We start from the raw sequence: 19,644 nt of genomic DNA, 5'->3' as shown, positions 1-19,644 counted from the left end.
CACGACGGAAACCCTACAGGGCGGGTCTCCTCTGGTCACAGGGGCCACAGGCATTGGAACGGACTCAGGGCACGCCCCCCCCAAGCGTGGACTGGGAGACCAGTCACTTACAGCCGCCCATCAGACACGAAAGGTGCCTTCCTGGCATGGTGGGCTGGGTTTTGGGCTGCCAACTGCAAGGCCAGCGGTTCGAACCCACCAGTCGTTCCGAGGTTAGGCTGTCTAATCCTGCCAAGAGCTACAGTCTCAGGAACCCACAGGGGCAGCTCTACTCTGTGCTACAGGGTTGCGTTGAGTAAGCACTGGCTCACGGCAGTGAGCTTGAACCCCGGCTGAGAGAATCCTGGGGGCGCCATGATGAAATGCTTGGCCGCTAACCAAAAGGTCCCAGGTTCAAAGTCATGGGCTGCCCCGGGGAGAAAGCTGTGGCAGTGGGCCTCCATCAAGATCCGCAGCCTTGGATACCCTGGGGAGCAGCTCTTCTCCGCCCTACGGCAGAGCCAGCCTGGCAGAGGCAGAGGCTCGGGCTTCAGCGTCTGTGGAGGAGGTGCAGTGGGATACTAACGGAGAGGTCGGTGGCTCGAACCCGAGCAGAGGCTCCACGTTGTGGCAGAGTCCCACCCTGCCCTGCGGGTCACCAGGGTCCAAATGGATGGGCAGCAGTGGGCCTGGTTTTCCGGTCCATTGTTGACTTCCTGTTCACTTTATCCCCAACCCTTGTCTGTTCCTCTGGGGGCGGCTTTACTTAGCAGACCAGAGAGGCAGTGTCCTATGTGTGAAGCATGGATTACCAATAGCCACCCAACACACACACACACACACACACACACACACACGGAGCAGCTTGTTCCCAGCCCCTCTGGCCCCACCAGGAAGGTCTGCAGCACCTTCCACGGTGAACAGCCAGAAGGAGGACCACCCTCCCCCAGGCTTCCTGTGGTCTGGCGAGAGCGGCAGGACACAAACATGGAGGCGAGGCTTGTCCTAAGACCACGATTCTCCAGGGACTCTGGGAAGCAGGGTGTATCTCGGCTCCAGCAGCCTGTCAGAGTTCTGAAAGATGCCATGTTTCCGGCTCGCGGTGTTTCTGGCTTACCGGGAGGGCTTACTGGAAACCTGCTGGAGCCTGGCTGATAAGGGTTGGGAAATATCCCATGAGGATCAGCGCTTACAGAAACCCTTCTTGGAGCAGGAGGGTCTTTCCTGGCCGGAGGAATGGGACTCGTAGGGCCGGCCTGCAGGAATTTCTCCCGCCTCGAAGAGCCAGCGTCTGGAGTGTCTGGCATCTGCCCGGGGCTGGGGTTGGTATGAGTGCCGAGTGCCCTGGAGAGCATCTCTAACCCCACCCACGTCCACCCCCAACTCCCAACGTTTCAAAGACAGAGCAACTGCACAGTCTTGCCCTTGTAGACCTGAGACCGAGTGACCAACCAGTCTTCTCCACCTGAGACTCGCCTTGCCAGATAGGTCCACTCAACAGTTTCCAAAGTATGCTTCCACCTCCGTTCTATATCTGTGTATATATCTCAAGGGTGATGGCTAAGCGTTGGGCTGCTAGCCACAGGCTAGCGGTTCAAAACCGCCCAGGGACCTACAGGAAGAAAAGCTACATGGTCGCTTTCAGGAAAGAGGCCATCATGGAGACCCCGTGGGGCAGTGCCGCCATGAACCAGGATGCCTGAACAGCAGCATCAGTGAGCAGTTCTGTCCCACGGGTGTCTGTGACCAGCCACATGTGTCAAGTTTTCCCAAACCATAGTTTAACTTTTACAATAGGGTAGGAGTGAAATGGGGAAATCAGTTTTGGACAGAGTCATTTGAATCGGGGGGTGGGGTGGGGGAGAGAGTGTGGATAGAATCTAGAGTCCAGTTTGGATTGGTGACTGCTGAGTGAGTGGGGAGCACCAGCTACAGGACCCTGGGGTCGGGCAGGTGGGAGGGGGACCCCGGGCTCTGCCCCAACAGTGCTGCGTTTCACTCTGCACTCCCTCCCTGACTGCCTGAGACCTTGGGAGTGATTTTGCCCTAGGGGGCTTCCTTCTGTGAAAAGCAGGGACACTGGCCCCCCCGCCACGCCCCCTGCACAGTCACCACACATCCATCAGAGGGGGCTGCTGCTCTGAATGGGTTTTCAGTAGAGCCTCCAAACTAACACTAGGAAGAAAGAGCTGGTTGACACTTCTGTAAACTGGCCATGATCACAACAGCCTGGTCTGCAAGCTTTGTCATCATGCTACTGCCGGTGCGGTGACGCCGCTGTGGGGCCACGGACACGACACCAGACGTGCTAGCACGAGGCCAGCTACAGCCGGGGAGAACTGGTGTGTTTGAAGGACGGTGCTGGACTCGCATGGACGGCCAAAAGGAACAGAGAGAGCTGTCTTAGAAGCCGTACAGCCAGCAGGCTCCTGAGAGGTGAGGAGGGCGGTGCTTGGCCTCGTGGACTTTGGGACCAGTCCCTGGAGAGGGACATCATGCTTGGTAAAGTGGAGGGGAGGGTGTGAAAAAGAAGAGGACCCCAGACAAGGTGGCAGGACAGGGGGGCTGCGCTGATGGATGGGTAACATCATCCTCTTCAACTAGATCGACACTTTTCCCTGTCAGCCCCCCCGCCCCCCGCGTCATCTGTCCTCGAGGATCTGACGGAGACATGGAGATGGACAATGACGTGTTGGGGGGAGGGTCAGTGGGCAAACACCAAAGGTCTAGCACTCGCCCCCACTTATGCCAGCGGCTTGGCTCTGGGCACTCTGTCAGCAGAGGCTGATCGCTGGCAGGACAGCGTGGTCCATAAGCAGAGGGGTGGGGAACCCCTGTAAGAAGGAAGCAGGCTGCACCCAACAGACCAATGCTTGAGGCGGAGATGGGGCTCGCTCGTATTCTCACTCACTCACACTCACTCACTGCCACCGGGACTCTGACTCACAGGCCTGGCGGTGCCTGCTGAGCACAAGGTAGCCAGGGCCAGTCACCAACTCGCGTGACTCCTGGTGGGCTAAAGTGCTTAGCGGCTACCTGACAGGTCGGTGGTTGAACCCACAGCTGCTCAGGGGGAGGAGGGTGTATCATGAAGATGACAATCCAACGGGGCCTGCGGGGCTCTGTCCTGGAGAGACATGCTGAGTCAGACTGGTGGGACAACCATGGGCTTGCTTGCTGTTTTTCCTGGAAAAATGTCTGCCCCTTATGGATACATCACTATACCTGAACTGGCCCTGGGCCCATTGCCAGGGGCCCCTGCCCCTTCTACCCACAGCAAGCAACAAAAACTCTGGAAAACTAAGCTCACTGCCATTGAGTTGTGGCCAACTCTACAGGGCAGGGTAGAACTGCCCCTGTGGGTTTCTGTGACTCCAACTCTTACAGGAAGAGAAAGCGCCATCTTTCTCCTGCAGGGAGAGTGGCTGGTGGCTTCGAACTGCTTACCTTGAGGATCCCAGCCCAATGCTTAACCACTATGTCACCAGGGCTCCTGAGGACAGGTACACAGGCACTGAGCTGCTGTAGCTGGACCTGCTACCTGAGCAAGGTGCCCCAGCGCCAGAGGCCTGCGGGTACAGCACCTTCTCCAGCCCCTGGCCCTGAAGGAAACGGGGAGGGCTGCTGTTAGCTGCCATGGTCTGTTCTGACCCACGGCGACCATATGCAGGACAGAAGGAAACACTGCCCTGTCCTGGACGCCCCTCCCTGTTGTCCCTGTGCCTGAGCCCACTGTGTTCACCCATCTCCTGGAGTCTTCCTCTTTCTCACCACGCGTGAGGTCCTTCTCCAGGGACTGCCCTCTCCTGACCACATGCCCAAAGGACGGGAGACGAGTCTCGCCATCCCTGCCTCTACGGCAGCGGTTCTCAACCTGTGGGCTTCAACCCCTTTGGGGGTCGAACAACCCTTTCACCATGGTCTCCCGATGAATCACAGCAGCAAAATGACAGTGATGAAGCAGCAACGAAAATAATGTTATGGTTGGGGGGTCACCACCACATGAGGAACTGTGTGAAAGGGTCGAAGCATGAGGAACGTGGAGAACCGCTGCTCAAAGGAGCCCTCTGGCCGCACTTCTAAGACAGAGCGGTTTGTCCTATTAGCAGTCGTATTCTTCGAGGGGCACGTAGAAAAGACAGACTCCTTCCGCCGGGGAGGAAACCAGCTCCTGCACACCGGCCCAGTCATGCAGCTCCTGCATTTCCAGAACCAAGGAAGGGGGGCAGTGCCGGCAGGAGCAGCTCCAACTCCCCCAAAGGCTGCGGACACTGCCATCTAGTGGACACAGTCTCCGTTACACCCCAGTGCCAGGGAAATGGGCAGCTGGCCGGCGTGTTCCTTCTAGGTGGGGTTCAGGAAGCGTGGCTTATGTATGTATGTGTGTGTGTTGGGGGGGGGGGGCGCCAGTAATCTCCGGTCCTGGGAATGTTGAAAGAATTCACAAACCACCTCTTGGGCAGTGAAGCTGTCAGCTCACCCAGCCAGCCAGCTTTCTCACTGAGACATCATCGAGACACCCCTCGTGTAAGGAGCCCAGGTGGCTCACAAGTGAAGCGCTCCGCCACCAACCAAAGACCTGGGGACTTCTCCCAGGAAGCCCTCAGGGCAGTTGTCCCCCACCAGGTGGGGTCACCGAGCAGTTGGACAGGACCCAACAACCAACAGTAAATCCCCATCCCACTGCCATGTCAGGTCACTAACTGACACATTTACAAGTGTGGGCAGACCCCCCCCCCCAGAGCCCACCTGTTTCAGCGGGCGCCCTGGTAGTGCGGGCCATTTCAGCATCCCTCCCCAACCCCAGGTGCTCTGCAGGAGAAAGACCAGGCTTCTGCCCGGGACAGAGAGAGTCTCAGAGACCCACGGGGCAGTCTGTCTCAGGGGTCGCCGTGTGTCGACATCGTTTGCTTGCTCTTAACACAGCGTGGACCCCTTTTCTGCCGAGTGGTGGCCAGGCTGTCCTCTCAGTGTGTTCCACTGCCCATGGGAGGCGGTGGGCAAGGGCAGGAGCGGTCGGCTCAGTGTCTCAGAGCTGCCTTGCTGCTCCTCCTTCCCAAGCCTCCACTGGGGAAATCACCGCGCAGGAGCATCCTGGAGAGTGAGCGGGCCCGCTACGCCCCCTGACCTCCGCCTGCACCCTGGAGGTCTAGTCCTGGCTGCCTGCCCCTCCTCAGAGACTGACGGGGCCAGCAGTGGGGTGTATGCTCTGAGGACACCTCCCAAGGTGGCTTCACAAAGGCAGCTTGTCGGGAGGGGCTTCCAGCCACGCCCACCAGCTGACAATTTCTGTGACAATCTCACAACCGTGCCTATCCGCCCGGGGCCCGGGGAAGATGTATCAAGTCCCCCTGGAAGAGGGCGGCCTGGGCTGACAGTTACAGACAGAGCCTACCCTCCTCAGCGTCGGTGCCTCTGGCTGCTCACCCAAAGTTTGGTGCTTCTCGGTCACGCCGAAGTGCCTTGGAGGAAAGGTCTGGTGATTTGCTTCCCAAAGATCGCAGCCCTTAAACACCCTGTGGGTGCAGTCACCGGGGGTCCAAGGTGACTCACTGCAGCTGGTTTTGCAGCATCAACTGTTTTGAGAGTGGCCAGCTCACCTGCTGCCACCAGTGGACGCCGACTCACAGCGACCCTCCAGGACAGGTGGAACTGCCCGGGGTTGAGGGGGGGGGGTGCGGGGGGTTCCGAGACTGTGACTCTTCATGGGAGTCGGAAGCCTGGTCTTTCTCCCTCAAAGCAGCTGGTGGTTTCAAACTGCTGACCTTTCAGTTAGCAGCCCAACGCATAACCACTGTTAAGATAAAACAGCGACAAAACAACTACTTATTTTAGGTCCTTTGGTGAACACTCCGGGAGGTGCAGGAGAATGGGGCTACTGTGTGCAGACAGGAGGCAAGCCAAGCCAAGTGTCCACTGATGCGGCCATCCCTAATGCCTGATGTCTGTCTTTCCAAGACGGTGAGGCACCGGGTCAATCTCAATTTCTCTCTCACAGACACACACACAGCTTCTCACAGAACAACATGGACAACCCGGCCGGGCATCAGGAACCGGGATGGCTTCCAAGGTTTTTTTCTTTTATCAGCAAACCTCTGCCACCCCTTCTGATGATCCCAAGTCACAATATGGGGTGGGGTGAGTGGAGTCGCCGGGCATGAGGAAAGCCAGACAAAGGTGAAATCTCTGACCCTTCTAGAACTCTCCTTAGGGGATGGGTACGGGCAGCACACTGGCCCCCCTTCTAGAGTGGGGAGCGGCGGAGGCAGGTATGTACTGCTCTCCTGGAACTGGGCGGTGGCAGGATCTGCACAAGCTCCGACAGGTCCCGGGGAGGCAGCGGCTTGGCAGGCAGGTCTATCTGGCTTCGGTGGATTCAGGCAGGTCCAGCTCAGCCTCGGTGCTGCTGCCAGTGACCCCGTGTACGCAGGAATTCACTAAGATGAAACAGGGGCCACAGAAAGCGAAGCGCGCTGGACTCTAAGTCCAGGTGACAACGCCTCTGTGGGCAGGGAACGCAACTTTAAAAGGGACTTAACCATGAACAAACAAATAAACATGTTCAAAAAGTGACCGGAGTAATGAGTGGACAATTCTTGAGATGACTGGATTACTGAGCCGTGTGAGAGGCAGACTATATGCTAGTAAAACCATTTAAAACAAAACAAAAACACTTAGAAGCACCACCTGCGTGGACGAGCAGTTCCTCAGGACCTTCAGCAGTTTGAAACCAGCCTGGTGGCCAGTTGCAGCTCAGCCAGACCCCGAGGGATGCCAGGTCCACAAGGGCGAGGCCCTGGCCTGGCATCTGTCCCCTTGGCAGGGAATAGGCTGTCAGCCTCAACACATGTGCAATGGTGCAGGGCAGAATGTGCTTCTTGGAGTGGCCAGCTGCTGTCCAGGCAGTTCTGAGCAGGAGTCTAACCAGAAAGCACCTGCCCACCGGTTCACGGGGAGTTGGGCGCTGCCGGGCTTCATGGCGCTCGCTCCCTCCCTCATCTCTGGAGAGTGGCAATACGCTCTGGTGACGCTGTGCCGTGAATAAGAACAGCCTGTCCTGTGTGTTAGGAGCCCCTGGGGTGGAATGATCACACGTTGGGCTGCAATTCCCAAGGTCAGCAGTTCGAAACCACCAGCCGCTACATAGGGGAAACACAGGGCTTTCGACTCCCATAAACAGTTACAGGCCCCCAAACTCTACCATCCTCTAGGGTCGCTGTGAGTCAGCATGGCCTCGGTGGCAGGCAGGTTGACTCAGCGACCTCGGGTCGGCAGAGCTACAGGTGCCGGGTCTGCTGCGCCAGCTTCCTGGTGGATTTTGGTCTGTGAGTACAGCTGGCGTGTGTCTGTCTGTCTCCCTGGTTCCTGCTCACCCTCAGCTTTACCAACCCTGGTGCCGTCTCCGAGCAGGACATGCCTGGAGAACAATTTCACACTCTCTGCAGCTCCGGTTGGCGTGTGAGGTCACCAGTGGACCCTGCACCATCGGCTTTGAAAGCGTGTCCTTTCTAAGGCCCAGCAAGGCCGCCTATGCTGGAGAGGACAGAGAGGAGACTCAAGGCACAGGAGTTTCCTGGGAGCCCTTCCAAGCCCACCCTCGAGGGTATGGGAGGCATGCGCAATGGCGGCGGCCACCACCTCCCCAGAGCTGGACGAGTGGCCGGTGGCGTTTCACAGTGGCCGGCAGGGTCAGCGGCGGCGTTTCACTGTGGCCGGCAGGTGGGGTTTTACAGAGCAGGGCGGGCTCTTATCAATGTCCTGCCAAACGGGGGTGGGGAGAGCCAGAGACAGGACTCAAGTGGGTGGCAGAGGCTCCTTGTCTGTCCCCCTGAATGCAAAGCGGGTCTGGGGACGGGACCCTGAGGAGCTCAGCTCAGAACGGGCAGTCCACCTGCCACGTGCAGTTCAGGAAATTCCTGGCCCTACCTACCTGTCACCAAATATTTCCCATGCTCCTCTGGGACTGGGACTCTGGGGTCAGTTGTGATTCCCTCCCCTACCCCCACATCCCCCAAAGCTTTTAAAGCACAGGCTCTTGCTCTCCCTGCCCCCAAGCCCCCCGCCAGGTCTCTACAGCTCCCCGCTGGATGAGACCCGGGGGAAGGCCCTCTCCACCCTTCACAAAACACACAGGCCCGGACCAGCCACTTCCTCATGGCTTCTCGGAACGTCACCGCCCGTGCGGTCAGTGGGCGGACATGGAGGAAGACCGGGGCATTTGCACATTCCCAGGGCCTCTTAGCCCTCCCTGCCCGCTCTCAGGGCACACACAGTGCCCGGACAGGCTACCCAGGGGACAGCAGTCTCACCATGCACCAGCTGGCTCTCTTGGGGACATGTTCCACATGCGAGCTCATCACGGAGAAGGGTGGGATGAGACGTTACAGTTTTATAACAGACATGAGCACCCATAGAGGCAAACTCACCGCCATCAAGTTGGCTGATTCACTACGACCCTGGAGGACAGTGCAGAGCGGCCCTGTGCACGCCGGAGGCTCTGTGAGAGTTGAAAACCCCATCTTTCTCCTGCAGAGCCCCTAGTGGTTTTGAACTGCTGACCTTAGGGTTAGCAACCCAACGCGAAACCACAAGGCCACCGGGGCTCCTCTGCAGAGCATCGGTGCACTACTTTGGCCGGATCTACATGCTCTCTTCAGTGGCCCGTTTACATTCTTCAAACCGGGCACTTGCCCTTGATGCTCTTTTTCTAGACTGCCCCTCGGCCGTTACCAGGCTCGCTGCCCAGCAGACTTCCCACGGAGCCTTTGGGCGGCTGTCAGCAGTCTGCTCCCACCCGGATGCACCTTAGAAAGCTCAGTGCTCAAGGCAGAACTCCCTGATGGGCCGAGCTGAACCTGAGTCGCTCAAAGCCGGCTTCCAGGGAAGGAATGTGTCAGTCTCACGGCTAGGTTTGAAGTGCTGTCTCTGGGCAAGATCATCAGCGACTTCACAAGGCCTGAGTTCTACTGTGAATTTGAAATTCTGTTCCATTCCTCCACCCCCTTTCTGTCGGGTTTCCTGGTGACACAGACTTATACCTGAACACTCGGGGATGGTGGCCCGGCCCCATCCAGCACTCTCCCTCCCTCACCAGGAGGCAGATGCTCAGAGGCCGCCTCTTCCACAACCTCTGAGCCGTAAGACTCGGGCCACGGAGGGTCGCAGAGTCCTTCCCAACAAACGGACACGGCCTCTCTGTTCGCTTCCGGAGTCACCGGTTGGGTGGCGTGGAGTCAGCCCTGACTCACATTGAGCCGACCTACATCAGAACAGAACACGGGCCCGGCCCAGCCCGGCCCACCCTCACAACGGCTCTCATGTGTCAGCCCTTCCTGACAGAACGGCGGCTTCAACTGCAGACCCTGCCAGCCTGTTTCCAAGCTGCTGCTTTGTGGGTGTGGACTCCGTCAACAAGCAAGAGGTCTGTCGGCGTCAAGTCCCGAGCTGCCACCCACAGGTGGGTTCCTGAGAGGCATGCAGGGTGGGGGCATACAGAGGGTGGGAGCGGGATCGAGGCCCAGAGGCACCGCGGCACTAGCAGCTGTCTTTACTGGACAACACTGGGCAGGGCCCCTGCCCACTTGGGAACACCCCGTCCACAAGGCTCTCACACCTCCAAAGGAACGCGTTCGTGTCCTGCATCCTCCTCGGACCGTGCTGCATGGCCCCTGCGGACGCATGGGGCGCAAGGCCACGGCAGGCCCCGCCCTTCTGTTCTCCACTTCTACAACCTGGATGACCCACCCGGGTGTCCTCGGGCAACCACCGTGCTTAGCGGTGACAAGCACAGTAAACAGGTTAGCGAGGGCTTCTCCGGAGCCCACGGCCACCCAGCCTGGCGGATCCCCCACCTGGAGAGGGAGATTTGGCCCTCACTGCACCCACAACCCACAGGGGCAGTTCTGGCCTGCCCTGCAGGGTCTGTGCAGTGAGTTTTGTGAATGCCTCCTCGTTGTTAGTGTTAGGGTCAAGAGTTCAGGAGGGAGGCGGAATGCCATCAGCTTCGCCTTCCGAGTTTGGGAAGCCCCCTTGCACCCACATTTTATACCCACAGCCCTTCAGCACCGCTTAGTGCCATCAAACACAACGGGTGAGCCAGCTGCCCTCCGGGCAAGCCGAGTCAGTGAAAATAAGGAGGGCATCCTCCGCGAGCACCTGCAAGGTCACATGCACACGCACACCCCACACCACCCCTACCCCGTCCGAGCCAGCCCTGTTTGAGACAGCAACAAGACTGAGCTCACGCGGCACATTTGTTCAAAGAATATGCTGGAAGCACAGTACAGCGGGTCCCACAGGGTGTTCTCGGCAGCGTGGGAGAGGGATGAGGTGAACCTCGAGGCACTGCAAAGGAGTCCTGGTGGCACTGTGGGTCAGGTGCTGGACTGGGAACTGCAGGGCCGGTGGTTCAAACCCACCAGCCACTCCACAGAGGAAAGATGAGGCTCTCTGCTCAAGTAAAGGCTTCCAGCCTCAGAAAACCCATCATCTTGGAACAGACACCAGGGTTGGTTTGGGTCCGAGGGACCAAGCATCTAATGAAGTCTGTTTGTAACCAGAGGAGAGAATTTTTTAACTGTAAGATTTAGTCAAAGCAATAAAAGCAGTGAGAAAGCTGAGCAAATAGAAACCATGAATGCCCCAAAGCAATCCCAGACCCGAGTCCATTCCGACTTGGAGCCAGCCTAGAAGGCAAGACGGGGCTGCCCCTGTGGGTTTCTGAGACGGTCACTCTACGAGAGTACAAAGCCCTGTCTTTCCCCTGAGGAGAAGCTGGTGGATTCGAACCACTGACCTTTGGATTAGCAGGCCGTGCTTAACACAGGACACCACCGAGGTGCTTTTAGAGCAGCCCCAAGGTAGCAATTTGCCCTCAAAAGGGCACTGGGCTAGCTTCTGGGGCTCCCACGTCCCTCGGCTGTGAGTTAGCCCCGCACCCAAGTTACAACCAAGCCCACTGCCAAGGAGGGAGTCCTGGCTCAGTGACTCCGTGCTGAGACCACCTTCCTCCTAAGGAGCAGCTTGGGGAACTGAACTGCCTGCGTTGTAGTTCACAGTCCGCGCCCAACTCGCAGCGCCACCAAGCATCCTCTGCTCTCCACGGGGGCCGCAGTCAAGCCTCACTTGGTTTTCAAAGCAACGTGTTGTGCCTGAGGAGCCCTGGTGACGTAGGGGGTCACGTGTGGGGCTGCCAACAAGGGTGGTCAGTGTGGAATCACCAGCTGATGGGGCTTTCTGCTCCTGCCGAGAGTGACTGGCTCTGGAACCCGCAGGGGCAGCTGCACCCTGTCCCGTGGGGGCGCTGTGTGCCGGCATCGACTCGGTGACAGGGAGTGCGTGTTGTGGCCATTTCCACATGATTGTTACCAAATCCCCCGGCAGCTTTTCCACCTGTCTTACCATCAGCCTGTCTGTCAGCACAACGGGGACGGGGAGTCTGTGCGTCTCTGTAGCTTTTCTTCCCTCCCTGGGGCCAGGGTACATGGTAAAGGGGCTCGACCCAAATAAGTGACTACAGAGGTCCGAGGAGGCTGGACAGAGGGACCCCTGACTTTCCGACAAACCAAAAACCAAACTCACTGCCAACAGTCTTGATGCTGACTCTGAGACCCCACAGGACAGGGTAGGTCTGCCCCGTGAGTTTCCGAGAGGGAAACTCTTTGTGGGAGTAGAAAGCCTCATCTTGCCTTCTCGGAGCCAGTGGATTAGACCTGCCGACCTTGCAGTTAGCTTCCCACTGCGTAACCTGCTCTGCCACCAGCCCTTCAGCATGCTCAAGGGCAAGGGCACTCCCATCTGTGGCTTTATTAAAAACGGCTAAAGGTAATTTTTTTAAAAACGAGGGAACAGGTGAAATGCAGCTCGACATTCAACCACCACCAAGCGATGCTTTAACAGTGACCCACCGTCGGCCTTCTCTTTAGGACACTTCACAAAGACCTGTGCTTGCAGGACGAGCTTGGGCCAGACAGAGAAAGCAAATGGGAGGGGCTCACCCCCTCCTGGCTCCCATGCCATTTTCTCCTCCGAGATTCCACAGAGTCTTTCCAGCTGACGAATGAGGGCAGCTCACGGTGTTTCTGACTCACTTCCAGCCTGGTGCCCCGCCTCCCGCCCAGCAGAGGAAGGGGGGGAGGATTTAAAGACGTACAAAGTCAAAAGGAAGTCTTGACCCCCACGGCTCTCACCGTGCGGCCCCAGCCCGGAGGATGATTTAGCCCGTAATTCCCCCCAAGAAAATGAGGAGAAGTTTGAGGAACGAGTTCATCTCCATGTAAATCTCCAGCCAGCCCCTGTCAATCATACCCGCCTTCCCACCCGGCTTTGCCTTGCTGCGCTGCAGGCTGGGAAACAACACCACTATTTAATTGCTTGGTGACTTCACATTTTATTAATAGGCAGGAAAACGTCCAGGGGGGTGGCCAGGTGGGGAGCTGCTGCTGTAAATTGTCCCCTTAGCCAGGAGACTTGGCTCTGGGCTGAAATTGGGTAGGCCCTGGGCTAAAAAAGAAAGAAATGGCCTGACTGGTGCAATCTGGCCTTAAGAAGCCCCCGAGTCCCCATCACTTACAGATGTCCGTACGGACACCGGTCTGCAGGGCCAGCCGTCAGGAGGAGGGGCAGGGGTGGCACAGGTGCTGAGCCGGTGTGACAGGTGCCTCCCGATGACTCAGGGTGCTCCCCACCCTACCCTACCCCGAATGTGTCTGCTGTCCCTGTGGATGGGCCAGAGGACAAGAGGTAGCAGTTCGAATTGTCTTTATGACCTGACACCATCCAGCATGCAGCCCGCCCCTTCTGCATCCAACTCCCGTGGTTTAAAATCGGGAGTACAAGGCTGTCCCGTGTTTCCTAGCACAACTGGGCTCTGGCGGGGACTTTGAGGCCGTGACCTGCCAGAGGCAGACGGTCAGGCCTTTCCAATGCGCCTCTGAGCGGTTCACTATCGGTGGCCTCTGGAGGCTACGTAACTTACTGCAGTCCAGCAAAGCCCTGAGCCTGACCGCTGTTGCGGACCCCATTATGACCCACAGCCACCTCAAGAGCTGTGTGGAATAGCCTGGTGGGTCCCCGAGACTGGACATTGCCGTGGGAGCAGAAAGCCTCATCTTTCTCCTCTGGAGCGGTGGGTGGTCTCAAACTGCTCATCTTGGTGGTTGGTTAGCAGCCAAACTTGTAACCCACTGCGCCACCAGGGCCCCCGAGGAAAAGCGCTTGCTGTCCTACAAAAGTGATAGCCAACCCCCCCCCCAATCCCACCCCTCCAGCCCGGCTTCTTCTGGGAGCTCATTCGCTTACAGACGACACTACATTCCTGAGGTGCCCAAGCCCTGGCCCCTGAAGATGGCATTGGAGATTCCCAGACTCTCGGCGGGGCTGGTGCTCCAGGCCCTGGGAACGCCGCGGTGGTGAACTTCTCTCAGGATGCTGCCAGCTGCCGGACAAAGGCCCGGGTGTTTCGGGTGCTTTTAAAGCCCATTGATGTTTTCAAGAGTGGGTTTCATGATATTTATCAGGAAACGCTCGCTGCAAGTATGTGGGTATTGTGTGTGTGCGTGCATGTGTGTATGTGTGTGTGTGTGTGTGTGTGTGTGTGTGTGTGTGTGTGTGTGTGAGAGAGAGAGAGAGAGAGAGAGAGAGAGAGAGAGAGAGAGAGAGAGAGAGAAAGACTTGTAGTTCACTAAGCATTAAGGAGGCCTGGCAGACCAGACAACACAGCAGCAGCGGTTACACGGGGTGTGAGAGTGGACAGTGGGCCTCAGCAGACCTCTGTTTCCCCTCCTATCTAATGGCCAGGAGCCCTGTGGGTGCAGCGGGTCCCAGGCTGAGATGCTAACCATGAGGTTAGCAGTTTGAACTTCCCAGCCACTCTGGGGGAGAAGGGGGAGGCTTTCTGCTCCCTTAGCGGCTGATAGCCTCAGAAACCCCAGAAGGCAGGCCTCCTCTGTCCTGGCTGGTTGCAGTGAGTCAGCATCAACTAAGGCAGGTGTTTATTGAGATGGAAGCTGTCCCCCCGGCTGTCTTCCTGTCAGGGCACCACTAGGGAACCAAGAGGGGCCAAGAGAGAAGTCAGAGGTGTGTGTGCACACAGGTGCCTCAGAAGACTGGCCTGGCAACATGGTTCTGAAAATCAGCCAGCTCAATGCCATCAGGTGGGTGCTGACTCATAGTGCTCCTATAGGTCAGGGTGGAAGGGGCCCTGTGGGTTTCTGAGACTGTTTACTCTCTATGGGAGCAGAAAGGCCTGTCTCCTCCTGAACTGCAGACCCTAAGGTCAGCAGTCCAATGCTCCTTGTAGCGCAGTGGTAGCATGCTGGGCTGCTGACGGCAAGGTCAGCGGTGTGAAACACCCAGGAGCTCTGTGGGAGGAAGAGGAAGCCCTCTCCCCCGAGAGGATGAGTCTCACAAACACAGGGGGCGGCCTCGAGGGCCGTCTAAGAGTTCCACGTGAAAGAAGCGAGGCTCCCAACAATGCTAAGAGCTAGGGGTTCTCCCGAGTAGGAGCCCCACATTGCAAGTGAGGGGAGGGGAGGCAGCCTGACCAAGGTCACAGCTCGTGAGTTGGCGGGGGGTCAGGGGACCCAAGGCAGCATGCTGCTGAGCAGACTGCCCTGATGAGGAGGTGTGCATGTGTATGGGCATGTGTGTGTGCCCGCACGTGTGTATGGGGCACGTGTGCCCAGGGCGTGTGGCAGCACCTGCCCAGCCCGGGGCTGGGAGAGAGGCTGGCGTACTGCAGGAGTTCACAGGAGGCCAATGGGGCTAGGACACAGTGTTCGAGAGACAGTGACGACAGGAGAGGCCGGCAGAGCCAGAGCGAGGCCAGCCTGCCCGGTCAAGCAGGATGGGGTGAAGAAAGGGTCAGGCAGGGCCAGCTCTCAGGTGAGGAACAGGCACACCAGGGTGCCCGGATATCCCACCCTCGTCAGAAATCTCACTACGGAGCCGAGAGCACAGTCTTACATCTTGAAGTGCTGCAAAAACACCTACAGGAGGATGGCGGCATCTTGATGGTGAAAGATACTTGACAAGAGCCAGGAAACAAGAGCCAGGCACCCACTGCCACCTGGACACACCCCACACCCACACAGAGAAACGGGCAACGGCACAGAAAGCTCCCAGGTGGCTGAGTACGGGGAAAGGTGTTCAACTGCCCACAAAACCATCCCAGGTTAAGAAGAGGTGGCAGAAGAAACCGCTTGTCGACTTCCAAAGCCAAACCAAACTCACTGCCATGGGATGGGTGGGGTTCGCGGTGCTGAGGGCTCAGAGCCTGCCGGTGCCTGACCCCGAGTGTTAGCTTATGTGCAGAAACCTAACTCGTTCCCACCACACACATTGATACATGCGATGTCCGCTCACGGAAAGATCTGTGGTTCAAACCCGCCAGCTGCTCTGGGGAAGGAAGGTGAGGCTGTCTGCATCCCTGCAGCCGGACAGCCTGGCTCTGAGGACCTGCGGGCCGGAACCGCAGGGATGCAGTGAGCTTTTAAACAATCTTTGTAAGTGGGACAGCACGGTTGGTTTGTTTTCCCCCCAGTCCTCCGACTCTCCCCATTTCCTTTCCTTGCAGAAAACCTGGCTGTATATCCCGATCTAAGTGCCTCGGCTTTCTCCCCACCCCCAAGTGTCACCTCCATAATCATCTTTTTGATCTATTCATTCCCCGACTCTGGCCCCGGCTCGGCACATTGTGTTTATGGAAATAGGGTACGTTTATTGATTCCATCTGAGGGTCATACATCCCCGCCTCCACTCTGCAGAGCCAAGTGGCCGGCTCATATTTCAAGCTATAAAACAGCCTTGCCTGCACGCTTGGGCCTCTGTGGGTCAGGGAGCCTGGAGGGACATGGGGGGAGTGGGTGGTGGGGGAGGGGGAGGGAAGAAAGTTCAAGAATGCTTCTCAGGCAAAGTTGAAGGAGATGAGTGTATGTGACGGCACCCCTTACCCTGGGGACTGGGGAGGCAACTTACCCCGGCGACGAAAGGCCAGGAAGGAAGGCTATTTCAATCCCAGGACGGGTGGTCACACGAGGGGGGGACCAAAGGGGTCAGCTGTCCATCCAGGGCAGGGAGGACCATCCTGGAGGGAAGAAGCACGAGTGGTGAGCGTGAGCAGGCAAGCCTGTTCATGAGTGAAGTCGGGGAGCAATGCTCTGAGGCGCCCCTGCTGTGGGGTCAAAGGACAGGAAGGGATGGGGGTGTCGGACACAAGGGCGCTGGACACCATGCGAGCAAGGGCTCCCGTGTTAAGGCTTCCACCAGCCACTCCCAGTGGGGTAACAAAAGGAGTCTAGAGGGGCAAGGCCAGGGCTGTAGGGGGGCTTAGGCTGAGGCTTCCCATGCACCCCTCTAACAACGAGCACAAAGCACTGTCCTTCTGGAAGACTGTCCCTCCTCACTTGTCTCCAGCGCTTCCCCCCCCCCCAATGCAGTGTCCCCTTGTCCTCTCCTTTCTCCTGAGGGGATCACGATGGCCCCTCTGGAACTAACGGGGAAACACATCCTGCAACACTGCAGCTTGCACCGTGCACCGGCCGGCAGAATCCTCAAAACCCGACCTGGTGAAGACGATAAGTGTGTGCCGCCTGCCACTGCCCCAGAGCGGCATTGAAACCGGTTTGGTTTAGAACACAGCCCTGCACGTGTGAACGGCACCCCTCACGGCAACTCTTTTTGACTTGCCCCGTCTATAAAATGGGGCTAGGAGCATCTCCGCAGTCAGAAAGGGCTGTGAGCTGCTGTCTCTGACACACAGCACGTGGCCCCGGACCAGCCTGGATCACCCGTCTCCGTCTCCGTCATTCTCGAGTCTTAGTCCCGTCAGTCCCAAATTGTCTGAGGCTCATGGCCAAGGTGCACCCTCTCTGTCCCTCCAATAAGTCCACCACGACTCGTCTCCTCTGCTTCCTGTGTCCAACCGCCCCTTCTGCCCTCATCGGATCAGTTTTACAAGGTTCCAGAAAACACCCACGGGGACACCTGCAGCTGCACCTGTCACTCCCTTCCTGGGCTACAGCCCCTCGGAGATCTCTGCCATCCCACACCTCCGGTCAGTGCCAGCCCTGCTGGGATCCAGGGCCCCAGAAACGCCCACCTCCAAGCAAGCCCACACTGCCATACTGTCTGGACACGAGTCTCTGCAAAGCGCTGCTAGTTCTGCAGGGCACGCTTACCAAATTCAAGGGAGAATAAAGGAAATCGGAAAAACCTTCTGTTTGAACTGTCCCAAGTCTCCTTTGTAGGGGTCCCTGATGCCCAGTGGTTATGTGTCAGTCTGCTAACCGCAAGGTTGGCAATTCGAAACCACTAGCTACTCCGAGGGAGAAAGACGGGGCTTCTACACCCTTAAAGAGTTGGACGGTCTTGTAAGCCCACAGAGGCAGCTCTCCCATCCTATGGGGTGCCTATGAGTCAGCACTGACTCCATTGCAGCGTTTGGTTTGGTTTTGAGCCTTCCAGGACGGAGCTTCTGTCTACTGTAGGTATAAACATCACACATAAACATAGGCCTATGTTGCTTTTATGGAGCCTGGATGGTGTAGTGGGTTACGCACTGGGGTGATAACCACAAGGTCAGCAGTTCAGATCCACCAGCCTCTCTGTGGAAAAAAAAAGAAGCCTCCTGCCCCCATAGACAGTGACAGTCTCAGAACCCACAGGGCAGTTCCACCTGTCCCACTGGGTCGCTACCTCAGCATCAACTTGATGGCATTGAGTGTGTGTCTATTTACGTGTGTGTATTGTGTCTCTGCATGCTGTGTCTGTGTATGCATCTGTATGTGCCTGTGTATGCTTGTGTCTGTGTATGTATCTGTATCTGTGTGCGTGTGTATGCATGTTTTATGTGTGACTCTATGTATGTGTGCACGTGTACATGTGCACGTGTGGTTATTGTTGCTGTTATTTCCAACTAGGTCTTCTTTGGGTTGAAGAGTGAGGTGGCCACGAGTCAGGGGCACCTGGACAGCCACTGACAACAGAACCATCCCCAGCTCTGCCTGTGTGTTTGAACAGCATTTACTTTACAGAGCAGGTTTCTAGGAAACCGCTGGCGCTGGCCCATCAAGGCCCGTTTTGGTAACCAGGCTTCCCGCAGGAACCATGTGGTGACTCCGTTTCCTCAGCGGCAGCCGCCAAGCCACCAGTGGCTAGTTCTACACTCCCACTCCAGTCAGGGTGAACCCTCTGCCCTTGCCTACGGCAGGTCTTTCCCTAAGTACCCAGCCGTTAGTAGACAAACACTTAGGGCAAGGAACCGAGGGCACTTCTTGTCCACCCACAAGTACAAGGCCAATAAAGGCACTTCACTTTCGGATATTCCACACGCCCAGGAGGGTGCTCCGGCTGGGCGCACGCTGGGGAGGCTCCAGCCCCGACACCACCGGAGCTACACTGGTGAGGCCCCGCAGCCAGGGCACCATCAATATTGGATGGGCGGCAGGTGCAGACACTCTAGCAGGGAGGCGTGCACAGATCCTCTGATGCCGTACGCCGGCTGTCCTCGCCAGCGCCCGGGCAAGCTGCGTCATCCATGCTTCCCCTTGGTTCGTCCTAAACATGCCAAAACCAAACCAATGGCACCTCACAGCAATCCCTGTAGGACAGGTAGAGCCGTCCCTGTGGGTTTCCAAGACTATAACTGTTTACGGGAGTAGAAAAGCCCATCCTTCTCCTGGAGAGACCCCAGCCCCTGCAAGGGCTTGTGTTACTGCTTAATGCATCGGTGGTATTGTGGGCAAATCTACTTAACGGTGTCCCCAGGCGGGCAGCTCGGCACTGCAAGGCACGGGGCCACCACAGCTTGGAATTCCAGTCCACAGCTGGCTGCCAGGGTCAGCAGTGGCTGAACTCCCTTTGGAAACAGCAAGGGCCCACATGGTGTCACGGTGGTTATGTGGTTGGCTGCTTTGGGGAGCAGCCAGAAAACAAGCCCCCTGCCAGTTTGGGGGTGGCACAAAGCTGAAGCCAGGCCAGGGGCTGTCAAGCCATCTGACTTGAAGCACCCCAGTGCCCAAGCAGAAGTCCATCATGGGGCTCAGTGCCTGATTTCGTCAGTTGTAGATCACCAGGCCTTTCTTCCGAGTGCACTTGGATCTCCAGCCTTTCAGTCAGCAACCAGACGAGTCAGCCGTCTGCACCACCCTGGGGCCCCAAGCCGGAAATGCACTGCCCTCCAGTCTGTGCAGACTCCCAGTGACCCCTACAGGCCAGAGCAGGACAGCCTCTTGTCAGTTTCCAAGACGGTAACTCTATAAGGGAGAGAGCCTCGTTCTCCTAGGGAGCGCTGGTGGTTTCGAACTGCTGGCCTTGCAGGTAGCTAGCAGTTTACCCACCTGTTTCCCAAACAACATAAATATACATGCATGTTTGTATTTAAATGAGCAATGAGATGGCAGCCTAGCCTGTGACACTGCCCCAGGGAAAGCGTCAGGGGACATTTTTAAGACTGGGAAAGACTCTCAGGGGAGAGATGAAAACAGATACATGAATGGGCTTCAAAGAGCCTGTGGGGAAATCCCATCACCTTTGAGCTCCACTTTTCCATGAACTTCTGAATGGCCTCTCCAGTTTAGTTTCTAATCTCTTCACCTAGTGGTCAAAAGGGGGGCGGGGGGCGGGTGTTCCTCACATAAGCAGGAGCCCTGTGGCTTCTGAATGAGC

General features: G+C 57.5%; 1 protein-coding gene across 1 annotated transcript in view; it reads right to left on the bottom strand.

The window, feature by feature from the left end:
* KANK1 (KN motif and ankyrin repeat domains 1) overlaps positions 1-16,065 on the bottom strand; it is a 77,461-nt gene extending 61,396 nt beyond the window's left edge. The window contains exon 1 of the mRNA XM_075559862.1: positions 15,955-16,065. The gene's annotated coding sequence lies outside the window, so the exon portion shown is untranslated. The remainder of the gene's footprint in view (positions 1-15,954) is intronic.
* Between the last annotated feature and the right edge of the window lie 3,579 nt (positions 16,066-19,644).

The sequence above is a fragment of the Tenrec ecaudatus genome, chromosome 10 (assembly GCF_050624435.1).
Source record: "Tenrec ecaudatus isolate mTenEca1 chromosome 10, mTenEca1.hap1, whole genome shotgun sequence".
Lineage (NCBI taxonomy): Eukaryota > Metazoa > Chordata > Mammalia > Afrosoricida > Tenrecidae > Tenrec > Tenrec ecaudatus.
The sequence above is the reverse complement of the archived record's forward strand: the minus strand, read 5'-3'. Positions and strand labels throughout refer to the sequence as shown.